The sequence below is a fragment of the Poromitra crassiceps genome (genome assembly GCF_964638095.1).
Source record: "Poromitra crassiceps genome assembly, chromosome: 10".
Taxonomy (NCBI): Eukaryota; Metazoa; Chordata; class Actinopteri; order Beryciformes; family Melamphaidae; genus Poromitra; species Poromitra crassiceps.
In genome coordinates this window covers 21600073-21612572 of record NC_139631.1, presented here as the reverse complement: position 1 = coordinate 21612572, position 12500 = coordinate 21600073, and the positions used below count along the sequence as shown (strand labels likewise).

At 48.3% G+C, this 12500-nt stretch overlaps 1 protein-coding gene across 3 annotated transcripts in view; it reads left to right on the top strand.

The window, feature by feature from the left end:
* Nucleotides 1–12500, top strand: part of LOC310783357 (transforming acidic coiled-coil-containing protein 1-like) — a 30424-nt gene that overhangs the window by 3895 nt on the left and 14029 nt on the right. The gene's annotated exons all lie outside the window — the stretch shown is intronic.

Genomic DNA, 12500 nt, shown 5'->3' with positions numbered 1-12500 from the left:
TAGATGTAAACTGCAACTTGACTTGTTGGTGGAGGCATACAACGGCGAGGTAGTTCATTTTAGTTTATGTTAACCTGTGTCACTTCTTCATCAGCGCCAGTATCAGGGAGCATCATGTTGTCCACCATTGTAGCGAACCCCAGCCAGACAATGGTGAAGCGTACTGATGTTTAAGAAGCCTTTTATTTTTATGTTCAGCCTTTTCCTTATTTGAACACAAATGTCCTTTCCTTCTTTCTCCTTTCTCCTTGAAACACCGTAGAACTACAGGATAAAGAAATAAAATGAGCTCTTACAACAAACAAACAAACCTTGACTGTATACATAGAAAGCTAAGAAGCTAGCATCAGCATGAAGCCACAGCCATCCACTCAAATGTCAATGAAGCTAACGTTAGCATGACTGTCAAAATAACAATAGCATTAATTTCACAGTTAAATCAAACAAAGCCACACATCATTGCTACATTAAAACATTAAACCACATAATACCTTGTTCCCAATTCTAGCTGGGCGCTTCTTATTAATGGAAAACCATAGGTTGAGGAGCGATGTCCTTTGCGACCGTCTGTTTGCGCTTTTTCGTGTCAATTACCTTCCTTCCGGTGCGCAGCACACCACACGTCAAGTAGCATAGATAGAACAGCACTACTTCCGCTCTAAGCTTCAAAGTAAAAGTACCATACAAAACGGCGCCATCAAAATACAAGTTTACAGGAAGCATACCTTCACAAGAGTTATTTACACTCCCACCAATCATGAGTGAATAATGGAATATTATACAGTTTGCATTAGGCACGAATGATTTTAACTTAAATGACCTTTATAAGTACAAGACTTATTACACAGGTAGATACAATTATAAACAATGTAGGAAGATGGGATATTAGGAGGGGTTATTATGAACTATAGGAGTAGCAGATTTATCCAGCCTCCAGCAGCAGGACCAGCTTCTGGACCGGGCGCTCAACTTCGGACATCTTATGGAGACGTTCTCCTCTTCTGCCTAGGTTCCTGTCTCCGAGGCAGACCTTGACTCTCCTTACTAGTCCATCCTTGTCAGTAGTGGTTCCTGAAACTCGACCCAGTTTCCACTCGTTCCTGTGCACATCATCTCCTTTCATCATTACAATATCTCCAACTTGCAGATTCCTTCTGGGGGTGTGCCAACGTTGTCTGAGAGCGATGTTGGCAAGGTATTCCTTTCGCCATCGACTCCAAAACTGTTCGGCCAGGTATTGGACCTGTCGCCACCTTTTCTTGCCATACATGTCTTCTCTGACGAATTCACCAGGGGGGGGTAGAGCCTTAGCAGACTTCATGGTCAGAAGATGATTAGGGGTGAGAGGCTCGAGGCTATGGGGATCATTGAGGTTGTTAACAGTCAGTGGACGACTATTGACGATTGCCATAGCTTCATAGAAGAAGGCCCGCAGTGATGCATCATTCAGCCGTCCAGAGGAAAGAGTCAGCGTGGTCCTTAGTATGCTTCTCACTGTCCTAATCTGTCTCTCCCACACCCCTCCGACATGACTTGAATAGGGTGCGTTCATGTAGAAGTCGCATTGTTGCTCGGCAAGGAATGCAGCCAGCCGGTCTGCATTGACTTCTTTTAGAGCCTCTTTGAGTTCATTTTTGGCTCCGACAAAGTTAGTCCCTTGGTCAGACTTGATCTGACGAACAGCGCCACGTATGGCGATGAAACATCGAAGGCCATTGATGAGGGCGTCTGTTGACATGTCGTCAAGCATCTCAATGTGGATGGCACGGGAGCTAAGGCACGTGAAGAGAAGACCGTACCTCTTGTTCTCCTTCCTTCCTTGCTTTGTGAGGAAGGGGCCAAAGCAGTCCATACCACAGAAGGTAAAAGGGGGTGATGGTTCCACTCGCTCAGGGGGTAGATCAGCCATCCTTTGCTCTTCTGTCGGTTTCCGGTGCCGTCTGCAGATGACGCATTGATGAATGTAAGATGCTACGGCCCGGTTGATTCCTGGGATCCAGTAGCCGTTGGACCTGACCTCGTTAATGGTGAGACCTTTACCTTGATGCTTGGTCCTTTCATGGTGATGAGCAATCAACATCTTGGTGATGTGATGATCTTTGGGAATGATTGCAGGGTGCTTGATGGAGTTGGGAAGAGTTGAGTTGCACAGTCTTCCTCCCACCCTGAGGACACCGTCTTTATCGAGGAGAGGATCAAGAGAGTATAATGGACTGTGAGATGGTAGGCGAATCCCGTTGCTCAGCAGTTTCAATTCTTCTTGATATACATTTTTCTGCAGGTCTTTGATTATGCAGTATTCTGCATTTTCTCTTTCTGTTACAGAGGTGAGGCAGTTTGATCTGTTCTTGCTGATGCGCCTTAGAATGCGTGCAACAGCTCGTGTAGCCAGTGACCAAGATGAAAGCTTGGACAAACGATCGACAAGGCTTGCTCGTTCAGTGGTCCTCGTGTTGAGTGTTACAACACTTCTGACCTCTGGATCTCCGATCGTCAGCTCTGGGGTTTCATCTGCTGGCAGCTTTATTTCCTTGCTCCATAAGAACTTGGGTCCAGTGAGCCAGGTTGATGTCAAAAGCTCACTGGGAGTCAAGCCCCTAGAAGCGTGGTCAGCAGGATTGTCCTTGGTTGGGACGAATCTCCATTGTTGAGGGGCTGAGCTGAGCTGGATCTTCTGAATGCGGTTAGCCACGAAGATGTGGAATCGACGTACTTCATTTTTTATATATCCCAAGACCACTTTCGAGTCGGTCCAGAAGAACTCCTCAGCGTCAGCAGATCCCAATTCTTCCTTGAGCATGTTACTCATCTTCACAGAAATGACTGCAGCTGTCAATTCTAATCTTGGAATTGTTATGACCTTTGTTGGTGAGACGCGTGCCTTTCCCACAACCAGGGCGCAATGAACTTCCCCTTCTTCATTTTGGACCCTCAGGTATGAGCACTGACCGTAGCCCTTCATGCTAGCGTCGGAGAAATGGTGCAGCTCCGTCTTTGTGATCTTTCCAAATCCAGCAGGGAAGTAAGTACGGGCTATGGTGAAATTATCCAAAAGAGCTAGGTTACTTTTCCACTGTTCCCATTTCGGACGAAGCTCGTCTGTGAGAGGGTCATCCCAGCCTGTGCCACGTCTACACATCTCCTGGAGGATGATCTTTGCTTTGAGCAGGACTGGCGCCACAAACCCGAGCGGGTCGTACAGGGATGCCACTGTGGAGAGAATGCCACGGCGTGTGGGGGGCTGATCCTTGAGGCTTACATTAAGCCGGAAGTGGTCGGACTCCACGTCCCATTGAATCCCGAGAGCTCTCTCAAGGGGCAGATCATCAAATGTGAAGTCCATAGACTTCACGTTGGTTGCTCGTTCAGAGAGTGGTATACTCTCTAGGACGTTTCTGTCGTTCGATATAAACTTATGTAGTCGGAGACCACCCCTGGCACAGAGCTCACGTGCCTCTCTGGCAAGCTGAATACCATCTTCACTGCTCCCAACACTTGCGAGCCCGTCATCTACATAGAAATCCCTCATGACGAATCGTGAACCTTGAGGGTAGATGTCGGCATTCTCCTTAGCGAGGTACTTGAGCCCGTAGTTTGCGCATCCAGGAGAGGAGGCTGCGCCGAATAGGTGCACCTTCATGCGGAACTCGCTAGGCGGGGAGTTCAAGTCTCCTTTCTTCCACCAAAGAAAGCGCAGGTAGTTGCGATCGGCTTCAAGCACATGAAACTGGTGGAACATTTTCTCAATATCGCACATCAGTGCAACGGGGTGCCGTCGGAAGCGGATGAGAACTCCACTCAAGTTGTTCAACATGTCAGGCCCAGAGAGAAGGTGGTCATTTAGGCTGGTTCCTTTGTATCTGGCTGAGCAATCGAACACTATGCGAAGTTTATCTGGCTTCTTTGCGTGATACACGCCGTGATGGGGAATAAACCATCTCTCACCTTCTCTCCCACCGTCTTCGATCTGTTCTGCATCTCCCCTTTTTATGACCTCTTCCATGAACTCGACATATTGCTCCTTATACCTTCCATCCCGTTGTAACTTCCTCTTGAGGTGATTGAGACGTGTCATGGCTGAGCCCTTGTTGTCAGGCATGCTGGGTCTGTTTTTGAAGGGCAGAGGCATTTCGTAGTGGCCGTGACTGTTTTTCCTTATGCCATCGTCTAGCTTGTTGAGGAATGTGATGTCATCTTGTGACACCGTTTTGCTGTCCTCAATGCCGTCCTTGAAGTCAGATTCTAGAATGCGGATAACATCAGCAGGAGTAGCTGGAGGGAGCTCTTTAACAGCAATTCTGTGACACAGATGACTTGTGCTCAGCGAATCATGGCTTTGAGATGAGCGCCCCACTATACTCCATCCTAAATCCGTTTGTACACCATAGGGTTCTTCATCTCCTCCTAGGATGACTCGCTTTGGTGCCATTGCTCTGGAGCAGTTATATCCGATGAGAATTCCTACTTCACAGTCCTTCAGTGGTTGCATTTCATCTGCTATTTCTGCGAGATGACTCCATTGCTTAGCTGTCTCACAGGTGGGAATGTGAGCACGGTTTATCGGTATGCAGTCCTTTGTGTAGGTCATCGGCAGATCAATTTGGATGGGAGAACTGTATCCCCTTACCCGAAGGCCGGAAACTCTCTCACTTGTGAGAACTGTGTCTTTTCCACTCATGGTGGTCAACTTCAGCTTTACTGGAAACTTGTCTACATGAAGATTGTCGCTCACCTCTTGGTCGATGAATGTCGTATCGCTTTGAGTGTCGAGGAGGGCGTAGACAAGTTTCTCTGCGGTTGGGTTATTCTTGGATGACACCCACACTGGTAGCACCATAGATGTGTTGGACGAGCCTTCGCCTGCTACACTGAGTGACATAGCAGCAGCACCTTGAATTGTCCCGGTTTGTGATGAAGTCCTTTCCCTTCCATAGTTGTCATCATGGAGGGCTGTAGGATGTTTTCCCTTGCAGGTGTCACAGAAGTGACGGTGTCGACACTCTTTGGCGCTGTGTCCAGGTTTTAAACATCCATAGCAGAGTTTCCTGTCCTTTACATAGTTACGTCGCTCAGCCAACATCATCTCTGTGAACTTGAAACACGCATGAAGCTGATGTCTGTTATCTTGACAAAGAATACATGGAGCTTTAGCCCTTTTTTGGTCTGACCTTTGCTTCTCATTTTCGTTGGCTATATGAGTGTTGAGCACACTGGCCTTGGCTCTCTTTGTTTCTCGGAGAGTTCTCTTCTCAGTGCTGGTTTCCGATGAACGGAGGGCATGGAGAGACGTAATTGGATTGCACGCAATTTCAGCTTCAGTTGACGTGAATCTAACAAAGTCCTTGAAACTTGGGAATTCTTGGTCTTTGTTCAGGCTCTGTGTGACTTGTCTATTCCAGCGTGAAGCTGCCCAGTCTGGAAGTTTATGGACGAGCTTCTGGTTCTCCTCACAGTCGTTTAATATGTCGAGACCCTTGACATGGGGGATGGCGTCTTGACATGCATTTAGAAAGTCTAAAAAGCTTCTCAGTCCCTCTGCATCCTTAGGTTGAATCCTTGGCCAATTGGAGAGTTTCTCTCTGAATGCTCGCTGAATGGCGAATGGCTGGCCAAAGCGACGATTTAGCTTGTCCCAGGCGTCACGGTAGGCTTCATTGTCATTTCGGAAGAAGTTGCCATCCAGAGCCTGGCGTGCTGGGCCACCAACATATTTCTTTAGATAGTAGAGTTTTTCAGCGGGAGTGATTGCTCTTTGGTCAATGAGAGATGTAAACGTTGCTTTCCATTCAATGAAACGTATGGGATCGCCATTGAAGACATATGGCTCTGGAACAGGGAGTCTATTTAAGACCATGCAGTCTTGAAAGACCTGAGCGAGAGAGGAAATGTCTGTCTGAGAGGGTGATGCAATATGAGATAGAGGGACTGCAGTTATGGGCACGTTCCTTGCTTCCTGCTTTCTTTCATTGTTTATGTGGCCCTCTGCTTTACGTTCCGTCTCTTTCTCATAGACCTTCAGTTTGGCTTGAGCTGCCACAACTTCTTTCTTTGCTCTTAATTGCTCCAACTCACGCCTTTGTGCCTCTAGAGCCTTCCGTTGTTGTTCCTCTAGCTCTCGTATCGATTCCTTTTGTCTTTCTTCCTCCAACATCATCTTGTAATTTGCTTCCTTCACTGCCAGCTCAGCTGCTGCATCCGCACGCTTGACTGTCATCGATGAGATGGAGTCTGAATTGCTGAGACTTATTGAGGTAGAGGCGGATCCATAGACAGACTTTGCATAGTCACGGTGGCGTAGGTCATGAAGGCGGCGTCTTTCCTCTTCTTCATTGAACTCACCTTCTGGATCTATTGTTCGGTCATAGGCAATCTTGACAATTTCTTTGGTCACTGATTCACACGTATCAACTCTTCTTCTTATGTCAGTGGAGGGTGTGGCGAGATCTCGAATTTCACAATATATGGTCATTATGTTTTCCTTGCTTTTCTTGAGCTGCTCAATGAGAGACCAGAGCTCACTCTCCGGCATGTATGTCTTCAGTTGATCTCTTGCCTTGCGTATCTCGAGCTTCCATTGCTCATACATGGATAGCAGCCTTTTCTCCCTTTTCTTGGCCTCTTCTTCTTGGAGCGCACGCATCTTTTCTGTAGGAATACGTGTTCGTTCGGAGCGACGGGGATCTCCAGCTGGGTCTGCCTCTTTCTGAAGGTCCTCTTCATCTTGGAGATCAGTCAGATTTTCAGGCGGCTTGACTGTTGTGTGAAGATCACTCTGCAAACCTTCATTTTCTTCATGGTGACCAGCCGGCTGCTGTTCCAGCTCTCTCTCACTGGGCGTTGGCGATGACATTTTCAACAGATTTTTAAATTTCTCAAGTTAGAGGGAAAACCTTTTAGCAAATGCTTAGCATATACAGCATGAAATAAACAGCATAAACATGTAGCATATCAGCACATCAATACAAAATAAGTATCACAGATGCATTAATGAACCGTAAACAAATGTCAATGCCAATGTAAATACCACAATAAACAAAAATGTCAAAGTGCTTGAAATGCAAGGTTCAAAAAGATGTAAAGGTATGTAGATTTTTTTTTTTCTTTTTTCTTTAATAAATATAAAGCGTCCATTTATCGCATTTATCACAGTCCTTTTCTTTTGCAGCAGAGGAGCAGGTAAGTATAAAATGTTCACTGGATAATATTCTGGAGTTGCAGGTGAGTATCAATGTCCTTGTTTTAATTTTCAGTATTGAGCAGGTAAGTATCAATGTTCTTTGTTTGGTTAATGAAACTGTTCATCCGTTGCTCACTTTATTTTGCAGTTCCTTAGACTGTATAATGATAAGGTGATACTCACAGTTCTGCTTCAATGTCAGTGAATGTGACTGTATTTGGCTACCATTGCACCGAATCCATGTGACTGCAGCCCGAATTGCCGTAGCTCAGGCACCAACGTGGGGAAACATGCTGCTTGATGAATCGTGCACAGCATGTGGAGATGTAGCATTAGCAGGCACACCGTGGCGATGACCCTCCGTCCTGGACCGTAGTGGAGGCAGTAGCAGGCACGCGGTGGAGCCCTTCGTCTTGGACCGTAGTGGAGGAGGCAGTTGCAGGCACGCCGTGAAGACCCTCTGTCGTGGCCCGTCGTGGAGGCAGCAGGTCGTCAGGATTGATGAGGGTAAAGTTCTACTGTAGCGAACCCCAGCCAGACAATGGTGAAGCGTACTGATGTTTAAGAAGCCTTTTATTTTTATGTTCAGCCTTTTCCTTATTTGAACACAAATGTCCTTTCCTTCTTTCTCCTTTCTCCTTGAAACACCGTAGAACTACAGGATAAAGAAATAAAATGAGCTCTTACAACAAACAAACAAACCTTGACTGTATACATAGAAAGCTAAGAAGCTAGCATCAGCATGAAGCCACAGCCATCCACTCAAATGTCAATGAAGCTAACGTTAGCATGACTGTCAAAATAACAATAGCATTAATTTCACAGTTAAATCAAACAAAGCCACACATCATTGCTACATTAAAACATTAAACCACATAATACCTTGTTCCCAATTCTAGCTGGGCGCTTCTTATTAATGGAAAACCATAGGTTGAGGAGCGATGTCCTTTGCGACCGTCTGTTTGCGCTTTTTCGTGTCAATTACCTTCCTTCCGGTGCGCAGCACACCACACGTCAAGTAGCATAGATAGAACAGCACTACTTCCGCTCTAAGCTTCAAAGTAAAAGTACCATACAAAACGGCGCCATCAAAATACAAGTTTACAGGAAGCATACCTTCACAAGAGTTATTTACAACCATGTTTAATGCAATATGTCAATATGTCTGTTTCTGATGATGTATGAGGTCATAAGGTGGCAGCCCATAGGACAGGCCTCCTACAGGGTATGTACTTGAAATAGCATAGCAGCGTAGCATTCCCAGGTTGTGTTTATGATATGAAAGGAGTGTTAGAAATGCAAAAGAGCTCTCTCCTGTTAGGCACAGTCTGGTAAATCAGCTGAAACATGGACGGGGGGGGGGCTCATGCCTCTTTGAAGCTGCACCCCAGAGACTCTGTCCTCTATTCTCCCCATGAACAGCCACTACTGTGTCCAAACCTCAACCCAAGTACCCCCCTCCCCCCCACCCTCCTGTTGTCCTGGATTCACCCGCACAGCCTCAGCGTTACCATGGTAACGGATAAGTGTCTCTCCTCTGCTGAAACAAGTGCGATAATATGGCTCTCGCCCTTCATCCGTTTCATTACTTGCTCTGCAGAATTAGAGGTCAAACTTGTATTGTATGAGTATGAATGTGACAGAATGATAGCCTTAAGGATTCATTCAGTCTTAGTTGATTTTGGATGGCTAGTCTAGGGAAATGTTTTGACTAGAGCATTATGGGAGTCCGTACCAGATCATTACAGGGATATTAATCTGTTTGTGGCCTTTTACTTTTTAGACAATAACAGTCTCCCTTTCGTGCTAACGCAGTCACATGGTGTGTACAGAATCTGTCTTGGTTTCATAAATAAAGCATTTACTGTGTGAAGAAACTGACACATTATAGTCTGCTTGACTATAAGTAGACAGCTCAGGGGGATCCACCACTGTCACATGCCACAATCTGACTGTATAGAATAGATACAGTCGGTCTGTGTGGGAATGCCCATAAAATGTTACTATATGGCTGGTGCGCAAGACTAGACGGTGGGGGGAAAAACCCCCATACATCTCAATGGGCTGACTTTTTTCAAGATTCAAGATTCAAGATTCAAGATTTTTATTGTCACTCCATGGTACAAGTACCACGTGTGAAATTCTTGTGCAGTGGACTCCGTTTACGACATAGTACAAATAGGCAACAGCAATAAGTAATAGGCAATAAGAAATAGGCATCAATAAGCAATAAGACAGCAATAAGGCAATAAGAAATAGGCATCTTATAAGCAATAAGACAAGTCGGTGGCTTATACGACAGTGGCATATTCATTGCACATAGGTGCACATGTCATGTGCATACGTTAGACGTGTTCAGACATTCCAAATTCGACGTTTTATACATACATGTGCAAATAGCATGTACCTTATTAAACATACACTTAAATTTACAATTAAACGTTAGGCACCTTATTAAACATACACTTAAATTTACAATTAAACGTTAGGCATCCGTAATAGTAGCAGCTGCAGTACGGTACTGCGGTACGACTACTGCACTATTTGTGCATATTTAGGAGTCTCGTGGCCTGCGGGAAGAAACTGTTCCTCAAGCGATTTGTGCGTGTTTTTGGAACCCTGTATCTCCTCCCTGAGGGTAGCCGGGAGAACAGGCTGTTGTGGGGATGGTTTGTGTCTTTGATGATCTTCAGGGACCTCCTGAGGCACCGCTGGTTATACAGTTCGTGCAGTTCTGGCAACTCGTCTCCTGTTACGTGCTGGGCCGCGCGCCTCACCCTCCGTAGCGCCCTGCGGTCCATGGTGGTACAGTTCCCGTACCAGGCGGTGAAGCAGCCAGTCAGCAGGCTTTCAATGGTGCCTCTGTAGAAGTCCCTGAGGATTTCTTTCCTTAGCCCAAACTTCTTCAGGCGCCTGAGTCCGTGTATTCGCTGTTGGGCCTTTTTGACAACAGTGGCGGTGTGGCCGGCCCAGGTCAGGTCCTGGTGGATGTTGACTCCCAGGTACTTGAAGCTGTCCACCCTTTCCACCACTGTGCCGTTGATGGTGATTGGGGGGTGTGTGCCCCCCCCTCTCCTGTAGTCCACAATGATCTCCTTGGTCTTGGAGACGTTCAGAGAGAGGTGGTTGTCCTGGCACCATTGTTCCAGGACCCTCACCTCCTCTCTGTAGGCCGTCTCGTCGCCCCCCGAGATCAGCCCCACGACTGCTGTGTCGTCTGCAAACTTCACGATGGTGTTTGAAGTTTGAGTCGCCACGCAGTCGTGGGTGTAGAGGTCGTACCAGAAGGGGCTGGAGACGCACCCCTGGGGTGCTCCTATGCTGATGGTCAGCGGGGAGGAGGTGAGGTTGCCCACCCTCACCACCTGGCGGCGGTCTGTCAGGAAGTCCAGGATCCAGTCGCACATCGCTGTGTTTAGTCCCAGGTCCCTGAGTTTGCTTACCAGCCTGGAGGGTACTATGGTGTTGAATGCTGAGCTGTAGTCCACGAACAGCATTCTCACATAGGTGTCCTTCCCCTCCAGGTGGGACAGGGCGGTGTGGAGCACGTGTGCCACTGCATCCGCTGTGCTCCTGTTGGGGCGGTATGCAAACTGCAGCGGGTCGTGGTCCGGGGGGAGTGTGGGACGGATCTTTGATATGACCAGCTTTTCAAGGCACTTGCTGGCTATTGGTGTGAGGGCTATAGGGCGCCAGTCATTGAGGCTGGTCACTTTTTTCTGTTTGGGAATGGGGATGATTGTTGCTGCCTTGAAGCAGGAGGGAACTCGTCGGAGGGAGAGGGACTGGTTGAAGATGTCTGTGTACACGGCTGCCAGCTGGTGGGCGCAGGCCTTGAGGACCCGCCCAGGGATGCCGTCCGGGCCGGCCGCCTTGCGTGGGTTGATACGCAGGAACGACCGGCACACTTCATCCTCAGTGATGGTGAGGGGGCGGTCTGTGGGGGGTGGAGGGTGGGTGGGGTTGGTGGTTAGGTGGGAATGGGGGGGGGTGCGGGGGAGGAAGGGGGGAGGGGAGGTGATCGGGGGGTGGGGGGGAGGAAGGGGGGTGGGGTGGAGGAAGGGGGGAGGGGAGGTGATTGGGGGGGGGAGAGGAGGAGGGGTGGTGGGGGGGCGGCGAGGGGGAGAGGTGATGGGGGGGAGAGGTGGCAGGGGGGGGAGGAGGGGAGGAGAGGGGTGATGGGGGGGGAGAGGTGGGGGGGGAGGAGAGGAGGGGGGGTGGGGAGGGGTGGTGGGGGGGAGGAGGGAGGGGGGGGTGATGGGGGGGAGGAGAGGGGGAGAGGGGTGGGAGAGGGGGGGGGGAGGAGGGGAGGCGCTCTGGCAGAGGGGTCGAACCTAGCGTAGAACGCGTTGAGTTCGTCCGGTAGGGTGGGTGACGTGCTGGGGTTCTGACTCACCAAAGGACGGTGCTGTGGCACTACACTACAGGATTAGGGATTCAAGAGCAGGTACATAGATTCAAGAGCATTCACTGCGGAGGTTGAATCCCCGATCCTGTCTGCCTGGGCTTGCCAGGCTAGCAGCTGAATGCTAACTATGCTGTATGGGGAGAACGGGAGGATTTCCCCCATTCTGACCCATTGACCACGCGTCTATGACGAGACACCGCCTGAATGTATAGCTAGCTACTGTTGAACCAGGACTGATGTTCAGGTCAGGATATCTTAAGCACCAGTATGTGTTTCTCTGTTCTATCTGTTTGTGTCTCGCTCACTTCTCTTTCTGTCCTCTCTTCCTCTTCTGCACGAGGCTGTGAAACTGTAGCAGGGCCCCATGTTGTTTCTGTTGCTAGGCCACGTGGCCGTGTGTGTGTGTTGTGGTCCACAAGGCTGGGTGTGGTTCCTCTCCATCTACTCCCTGTCTCCGAGGATGTGTGCGTGTGTGTGTGTGTGTGTGTGTGTGTGTGTGTGTGTGTGTGTGTGTGTGTGTGTGTGTGTGTGTGTGTGTGTGTGTGTGTGTGTGTGTGTGTGTGTGTGTGTGTGTGTGTGTGTGTGTGTGTGTGTGTGTGTGTGTGTGCGTGCGTGCGTGCGTGAGTGTGTATGTGTGTGTGTGTAGTAGTTCATGTACCCTAATACTGAACAAAAGTTTACCTAAACTTTCATGAGTTAATGTAGGATGTAATATACACATCAGCCTTCCATCATGACAAACTGTGTGAGAAAATGTTACCCACCCAAAATGAAACCGCAATGACTTAATTCACTAAATGTGTGTGTGTGTGTGTGTGTGTGTGTGTGTGTGTGTGTGTGTGTGTGTGTGTGTGTGTGTGTGTGTGTGTGTGTGTGTGTGTATGTGTGCGTGTGTGCGTGTGTTCATGAGAACAA